This window comes from Sus scrofa, chromosome X, assembly GCF_054392235.1.
Source record: "Sus scrofa isolate SSC_HxYL_T2T_F1_AM1 chromosome X, Sscrofa_HxYL_maternal_Yorkshire_Landrace_v2.0, whole genome shotgun sequence".
NCBI classification, from domain to species: domain Eukaryota; kingdom Metazoa; phylum Chordata; class Mammalia; order Artiodactyla; family Suidae; genus Sus; species Sus scrofa.
The window spans coordinates 25,147,443-25,155,659 of NC_139401.1; the positions used below are offsets into that span (position 1 = coordinate 25,147,443).

Consider the following 8,217-nt stretch of genomic DNA (forward strand, 5'->3'; position numbering starts at 1 on the left):
CATAAGGCAGTATCCTTATTGTTGGTAACAGAATTATCTCCTCTAGGCCCCACGTGGTAAGGAAGTAGAGGGGTCTCTAAAACCCAGAGGCAGAGAGGGCAGGGTGGAGAGGGTCAGCTGATAAGAGCTGTGCTGTATGCAGGCAGCCTGTGCAAAGTAAATACTCATCTCACTCTCCTCTCACCATTTCACCTCTTGCACATACTTCTTAGGGTCCAGAGCCATCTAGAAGTAGAGGACAAGTGAACCCATGGATGTGATTCATGCATAGCACCTTTCCAGGGCACAGAGAGAAATGCACAGTGGTGAAGAGTGCATCTGGGGGGGTGATGACCAGTGCTCATGAGCGATGACCAGCACCAGCATCACACACTTACTTGCACCTCTCAAGTTCCTCCCCCATTGTAGGGCTGATGGGCAATTTGTAGAACCAAAATGGCAGGGCCATAAACATCAAATATTGTCCATCATTGCATAGTCACTCACCCGAGAGACTCTTCATGGATTTTTCCACACATATCCTGCTGAATAGTACTTTGATTATTCATCAGAATTTTTGGTTACAGCTAACCAAATATAGAACCATCATTAGAAACATCATTCAAGAATGCAAGGAATAAGAACTTTTGAATATATAGCTGTGGCTTGATAAGTGGCTGGCACGTGGCAAGATCTGACTAGGATGATTCACTGTTTCATCTACAGCCAGTTTTATAGCTTCTTGCATTTCAATGATTCCTTTGGAAAGGCATCCTACGGTTTGGAAATTTTGCTTGTCTCAAGAAAAATATTTTTATTTTCATATTCCCTGTCATTTAAATTTCAATTAGTCCTGCTAAACCCCCACAAAAAGAGTCCTTCCAGCACTCTTGTTCTTTGCCTACTTGTGACAAAATGGCTATCAGGGCAGATCTTAGGCGTCTAAGTTAGCAAAACCAAGAAAATGTTTTTAGTGAAGGTTCAGATGGAATCGATTCAAATTAAAGTCTGTTGACATATATAATGGTAAGGAAAACAATTTTCTGTTGGTAAAAACTTTCAGATAGGAAGATATTACAACCCTGTGGATCAATGTCAGAAAGGCATCTGAACAAATGCTGTTGAACATCAAAAGTCACTTGAAGTGTCAGCTGCTTTGAGAGAATATAAAGAAAACCTGATGACTTTCATCCTGAGGTTAAGTAAAAAAAGCTGTGCTAGAGATAAGGCAGGAAGAAAAAAGGTTCCATGGTTCTAAGATGTGTATACTCTTTGACCTCAGGATGCTAAAGCTTATTAAAAAATTCCACAGTTTCTAAAGCTAAAGATGGTATTAAATTCAAAGTTGAGTAATGCACTGTAAATGTTATTTACTTGCTCTGAGGCACATAAATGTCATTTATACTCTTGATCATTTTAATTTAATGTATGAACTTGCTATTTCTTGGCAGGGAGTTGTCAAACATAAGCGAATTATACCAAGACAGTGGAAGGAGAACTGAGAGAAACGATAACTGACAAGGTAAGCTGATTTAAATATTTATTGATTTCATTTCAACAAATAATGATTATTGTGATATTACTTGCAGTCATTTGGTGCATGTGTAAGAGGAGGAGGCGGGGCAGTTTTGCTTAACAGTCTGTTTTGCCCCTTTATCTTTTATCAGGCAAGTTCTGTCTTCCATCAACTCCTTGTAACTCGGTTTAAGTCTCTTTCTTCTAAGAACAGAGGGATCCCCTAGGAAGTAGACATATAAATGAGAATTGATTTTAAGTTTCAGATGTTTACCTTGTTTCTGAGTAAGGGAGTGCTTGCCCTTCAACTTTCAGTCTATTCAAAATCCCTATATGCAGCCAATATTAAGTGTTTCCTGTATACCACTTGATGAGCACTGGGAATAGAGGGGTGAATATTATGGAGACGTTCCTTGTGCCTGTATAGCATGCATTCGAATGTCAGAAACTAGGTAATACATGCATAGAGATGTTGCATCGTAATGAAAGAAAATGTGTACTGATATTTAAGTGTCATGAAGAAGACAGACTAAGGTAATGTGATAGAGGATAACTGGGGGCATGTGAGCTGTTTTAAATTGAGTGATCTTGGGAGTTCCCTGATGGCCTAGTGGTTAAGGGCTTGGTGTTGTCACTGTTGGGCAACTGTTGTCACTGTTGGGGCTTGGGTTTGATCCTTGGCCTTGGAACATCACATGATGTGGGCATGGCCAAAAAATAAAAATAAAGAGAGAAAGAAAGAAAAAAAGAGGTCTTGGAGGCTCTTTCTGAAGGAGAATATTGATGTTGAGACACAAATGACAAGTAAGAGGCAGTATGAATGGTTGAGAGGACAGAATGTTCTAGTTGAACTGAGAAGCAAGTGCAAAAGCCCTGAGGTGGGAGCATACCTTATGATCAAGGTAAGCAAGGAATGGTTGAGTAATTTTAGAGAAAAGCCTAAATGCTATTTCATTTGACATTTTAAAAATTATATTGGGTCTAAATTTATGCTCTTAAATGGTTCCAGAGTGCTTGGAAATTGAAAGTTCATTAATGAAAATTCTCATTGGATTAGGACTTTGGAAATGGGTTATTGCTTAAACATATTTCAAATGATTATGGTGAAAAATTACATTTCACAAATTGGTTAAGAATTTTAGTAACAATCAAGCCACTTCTGTTGAGTGAAAACCTACTAGGTGCTGTGTGTACTGTGAACAGGCTCTATGAGAAAATATGAGTTAACATAAGATAGAACTTTTAACCTGAAGATGAGCAGAGTTGAGATGCTGGGAAGATGTGTAAGCCCACAAAAAGATGACTAATGACACAAATTCATAACAAGTTCAAATAAATCATGACATACTAACAAGGAAAGCAAGGGTGCTTACACCTCACAGTGCACAGGGTGGCTTCTTGAAGGAAATGAAATTGGAACTGGGAGGAAGAATTAAGTGGCCAGAGCCTGGCAGAGTTTGTGGTAATGAGCAGAAGTGATGGGAAGCAGTGACATATCAAAGACTTAGGTCTTTCTTCCTTTTCTTCATACCATGAAGCTGAATAAAAGTTTCACAATTTGATTTTTGCTTTTGGCACGATTGAAATACATACCTAAATCATTAAGAAACTGTGTGATCTCTTTCTATGTTATTTTACAACAAGGCTTCCTGTCCTACTAGACAGCAGCTCTATGAAGAAAACTCTAGTCCCCCCGGTGTTAGTTTTTTATTTTGATGAAATACAGAATTTTATTTTGATGGTGCTTCACTATTACAAAGAGATGAAACAAATAGAACTTCATTCCATATTGACAAATAAGAGGAATATTATAGAATGATTCCCATTGCTGCTATCTACCCCATTTTTTCTATGATGAAGTAGATGACTTGGGGTTGCTGGGCCCCAAGTATCCCAGCTCCCTTTACAGCATCTTAAATAGTGCTCCTTGAATGTCAATCAAAGGTATATCCAAAGTTACTGGACATGTCTCTGTGGGACCTTCCTGATCCTGAAAAAGGCCTCAAAGCAAAGAAATACAGCTAAGTGAGCTGTTCAGGCAGTGGTATAAATGGATTCTTGGCAATTCATTGGCTTTCTCTGGTCATTGAGTCAGAGCCACACTGTTTGTTGAGGGTCGGTTTAGTAACTTCTTCTACCTTTCATCATCTCCTTGGTATTTCTCTGTATTGGGGGCAAGCTGCTACAGACTGTCTGAGATGTTACTTTGTGTGTGTGTGTGCATGTGCACACGTACACATGTCTATTTTCTCGAGGTCTTATTTTTTAAAACTAGCTAATCATTATAACTACTTGGTTTTTTGTTTTTTGTTTTTTGTTTTTGTTTTAACAAAATACAGATGATTGGGATTCAACCCAAATCAGTTAGATAAAAAATCTATGCTGGAGCCCAGATTCTAGTAAGTTCCCTCAGGGCTGCTAAAGTTCAGTGAGTCTTGAGCTCCTTTGACCTCTCCTGAAAGGATGAATGCCTTGATTTGTATGCATGTATTTCTGTCAGATGCTTTAAATGAAGTCAATAACCAAAATGCATTTCCAGAGTTCGGGTCATTGAGTTGAGAATCAAATGAAATACATTTCTGGGTGATGGAACAGTAAGGATGAGAAGAGAACTAGAGCAGTGTGGTGTGCACATATGTAGCTACTGTCTTTGATGCAGCACACATAACTGACCCAAGAAAGCTAGTGCCCAGGTCACAGCTGCAGAGACACTCTTAAGAACCATCAGTGACTTCACAATGCCATTACACCGGGTGTGAGGTGGTTCCTGGCATTCAGCTTCCTGTTCTTCCATCAAAAGGAAGACCTTTTCTGGCCAACAGGCTAGTCAGACTCCTCTAGCTTGCTATACCTTGGTGCTAAGAGGTTCTGATGAGGCAGTATAGTCCTCACTCCTTTGTGTAATAAGGTAAGGTTAAGGAAGAAAAAAGAATTCATAAGTGAAAAATCGTTTTGTTTTTGTAAAGGGCCACATGAATGGTACAGATCCATCTTTCTCCCTGGGGCAGTGGACTCAGATAACAGATTTAACTATAGCTACATCTCTATATCTCCAAGTGACCTTGGACAAGTTCTTTGACTTGTCTAAACCTCTTTTTCTCTGAAATGTAGACCATTACAAGATTGGTGTGGGATTACAGATAATTGTTCGTAAATTCATTTTAATGAGTATTTTGCTTTTTTTTTTTTTTTTTGCTTTTTAGGGCTGCAATAGCAGCAAATGGAAGTTCCCAGGCTAGGGGTGAAATCAGAGCTATAGCTGCCGGCCTACACCACAGCCACAGCAACGCCAGATCCGAGCCACATCTGTTACCTACACAACAGCTCATGGCAATACTGGATCCTTAACCCATAGAGTGGGGCCAAGGATTGAACCCATATCCTCAAGAACCCTAGTTGGGTTCATTATTGCTGAGTCACAATGGGTACTCTCTCATTTAATGAGTATTGATTGCATAACCACTACGAATCTGATATTGTTCTAGGAACTAGGGATAAAGCAAAAAATAGTCTCCAGCTTTCATGGAACTTGCAAGGGTATAGTAAACAATAAACAGGCAAAGGCTTAGTATGCCAGGTGGTTGATAAAGGCCTTGGAGAAGAAGGAAGCAAGGCAGATAAGGTAGGAATTTCGGGGGGAATGTGGGTTTTATGGGGAATGTTGAGATTTTGTTATCAGGAGAGCTGCATTGATAATTAAGGGCTTTGAAGGAATTAGGACCAGGTAGATATGTATTAAAAGTTCATTACAGGCAAAGAACACAGCAAGTGCAAAGGCGTGGAGGTGGTATTGTATGTGGAATTCTGGAGAAATAGAAGGAAGCCAGTAGGGCTGGCACAGAGAGAGAGAAATAGGGATACTGGTAGGAGATGAAGTCAGTTAGTCCTGAGGCCAAGTTAGGGAGGTAGCCCTTTGCATACTTAAACCTGCATGGGAATCCCTGGGGGCTGTTGTTGAAATGTGGATTCAGATTCAGTAGGTCTGGAACGAGGCCTGGGCTTCTGGATTTTGAACCTCTTCCAGGCAGACCACACTCTGAGTGGACTAGGTGTGGGGCTATGTAAGCTATTGTAAATAAAGATGTTAGCATTGGCCCTGAGTGAGATGCGGGGGGGGGGGGGGCATGGGAATGTTTTGAGTGCCTCTTCAAGGCATGGTTCTGGCTGTCACGATAATGAGGTGTCCAACGCCCTGACTGATTTTGCACATTGTCTGGGTTTTAGTCCTAGTGTCACCACTCACTCACTGCCTGTCTTTGGTAAGTTGCTTAAACTTCTTTTTCTCTCAACTTTTTGTTTTGAAAAATGCTAAACCTAGAGAAAAGGTGAAAGAAAAGTACAATTAATGCTTTATATCCTTCACCTAGATTGATCAACTATTAATATTTTTCTCTATTTGCTTATCTCATACTCTTAAGTACATATTATCTCATTATTATTAACCATTTAAGAGTCAGTTTTTGACATAATGACCCTTCAACCCTAACTAGTTCATTATGTAAGAAAAATCTCCTATATAAATACAATGAACAGTCACATTCAGAACATTTGATGTTGATACAATCATCTAATATAAAAATCTCAATTTAAATACAACCAATTTCCTTCCCAAATATCCTTTATAACAATTTCCTTTTTCTGATGTTGAATCCAATCCAGGATATTATATTGGATGTTATATTGCTTTAGTTTTCACGTCTCATTAGTCTTTTAACCTAGAACTGAATTGCTTTACCTCGGCCTTTTTAAAAAATGTAAAAAAAATTTTTTTGATGTTTTGTGCCATTGTTATTTTTGAAAAGTCTGCACCAGAGTTCTCTGGCAGCCTAGCAGTTAAGGATCCAGCATTGTTACTTCTGTCACTCAGGTCACTGCTGTGGTGTGAGTTCAAACCTTGGTCCGGGAACTTCCACATGCCTGGGCATGCCCCTTCTCCCTCCAAAAAAACCCTGGCTGGGCCAGTTGTTTTATAGAATGTCACCCAATTTAGATTAAAGGTTTGTAATGATTTAATTCAGGTATGCATGATTAGCAAAAGTACCATGTAAGTGATGTGTGCCTTGCTCTGTGCAAGCATCCAGAGGCATTTGATGTCAGTTTGCTTCATTTTAGTGATGTTAACTTGGGTCACTTGCATAAAGTGTTACAGCAGATTTCTTCACTGTATAGGTACCCATTTTCCTTTGTAGTTAACAAGCTACCTGTAGAGAAATACTACATAAGTAGCCTTTCCCTCAACAAACTCTCATCCAGTGGTTTTCCACCCATGAATAATTCTCATCTGAAAAAATTATTGCTTTAGAGGTTGCAAAATGGTTATTTTGCTAACTGTCATTACTTGTTTTATTATTTGGCTATGTAAAAGAGCTTTTTTATTATTTTGATTTGTTCTATTTGACCTTTTGACTTTAGTTTTATTATTCTGCCATCTAGAAGAGCTTTCTCTTTAGCCTGTGTGTGTGTATATGCACGTATGTATCCATCTGTGTATCCATGTCTGTATCTATCTACCTATTCCTTGTCTTGATATGAACTTACGGGTTCTTTATTTAACAATTCAGTTGTGCTATAAACCATTGCTGACATCATTATTTTGATGCCCAAATTGTCCTTGTTTTGCCAGGAGGAGCATCTTCAATCTGGTTCCCATGTTCTTTTCAGGTTTGAGTGCTTCCTCAATTTCTTGCCCCACAAAATATTCTAGGTTCACTTTGTACTTGACCTTCCCCAACCCTGGACAGCCATTTTTCCCCAAAACCCTGGTTCCCTTTGTGCAGACTTGTTTATAAGTACCAATTTTAAAAAAATTAAAATAGAACTACCATAGAAATTATGAAATTAGATGGCAATATAACTTGCAGAGTTATTTTGAGGGTTAAATGAGAAAATTTGTGTAAAAGACTTTACATTATTTATTTCAGCCATTTCCAAGGCAGTATAAATCAATGGAAACATGGCTGAGAATGACAGTAGATGGATTTAGAAAATGTAAATTATGATATCCTCTGGGGGAACACAAAAGGTTAACAGATTTACATAACAGGTCCATAAATATCTACTTTGCCTCCCAATGTATAGAAGATAAACAGTTTGCCATCACACATGGCATTTTAGCATAAAGAGTTACCAATCTGATTCTCAAGTCCTTATGCAAATAATACAGAAAAAAATCATACTCTCAAACAAATTCTTAGTTTTGATGATGTGGGAAGAGATTTTACATAAGACTTTAAATCCTAAAGCATTTCATTTAGAACTGTTTGCAAAAAGTTCTTTAAGGAGGAGGACTTCATGTGGGGAGAGATTGGTCCCATTTAGACCCAGGCATAGAATCAAGTGGCATGAGAACGTAATACTAGTCTTACTATGAAGAGGAGTTCTCATTGCTTCATCCATCATTTTTAATTTTTCTGACTGTGAACCATCATACTTAGAAGGTTGGTCTTCATATGTGTTAACATTTTCTTAGAAATACTTTTTCTTTATTATGCAATTAATAGATGTTCCTTGTAGACACATTAGAAAATATAAAAAAGTAAAAAAGGAAAAAAAATTGTCATCATCCCACTACCCAAAGGCATCCATAATGGACATTTTAGCCTATATGTTATATTTTTGTATTAGATGTATTTAAGGTTGTATATTATTGATATATAACAGATATGTGCTGATAGTGCAATATTGTATATAACTGCCTTTTAATAATATATCAAAAATGTCATT

The 8,217-nt window shown here is 38.1% G+C and overlaps 1 long non-coding RNA gene across 2 annotated transcripts in view; it reads left to right on the forward strand.

The window, feature by feature from the left end:
- LOC110257768 (uncharacterized) overlaps nt 1–8,217 on the forward strand; it is a 575,664-nt gene that overhangs the window by 210,969 nt on the left and 356,478 nt on the right. For both annotated transcript variants that reach the window (XR_014835852.1, XR_014835853.1), the window contains exon 10: nt 1,431–1,501. This is a non-coding gene — a long non-coding RNA (uncharacterized LOC110257768). The remainder of the gene's footprint in view (nt 1–1,430; nt 1,502–8,217) is intronic.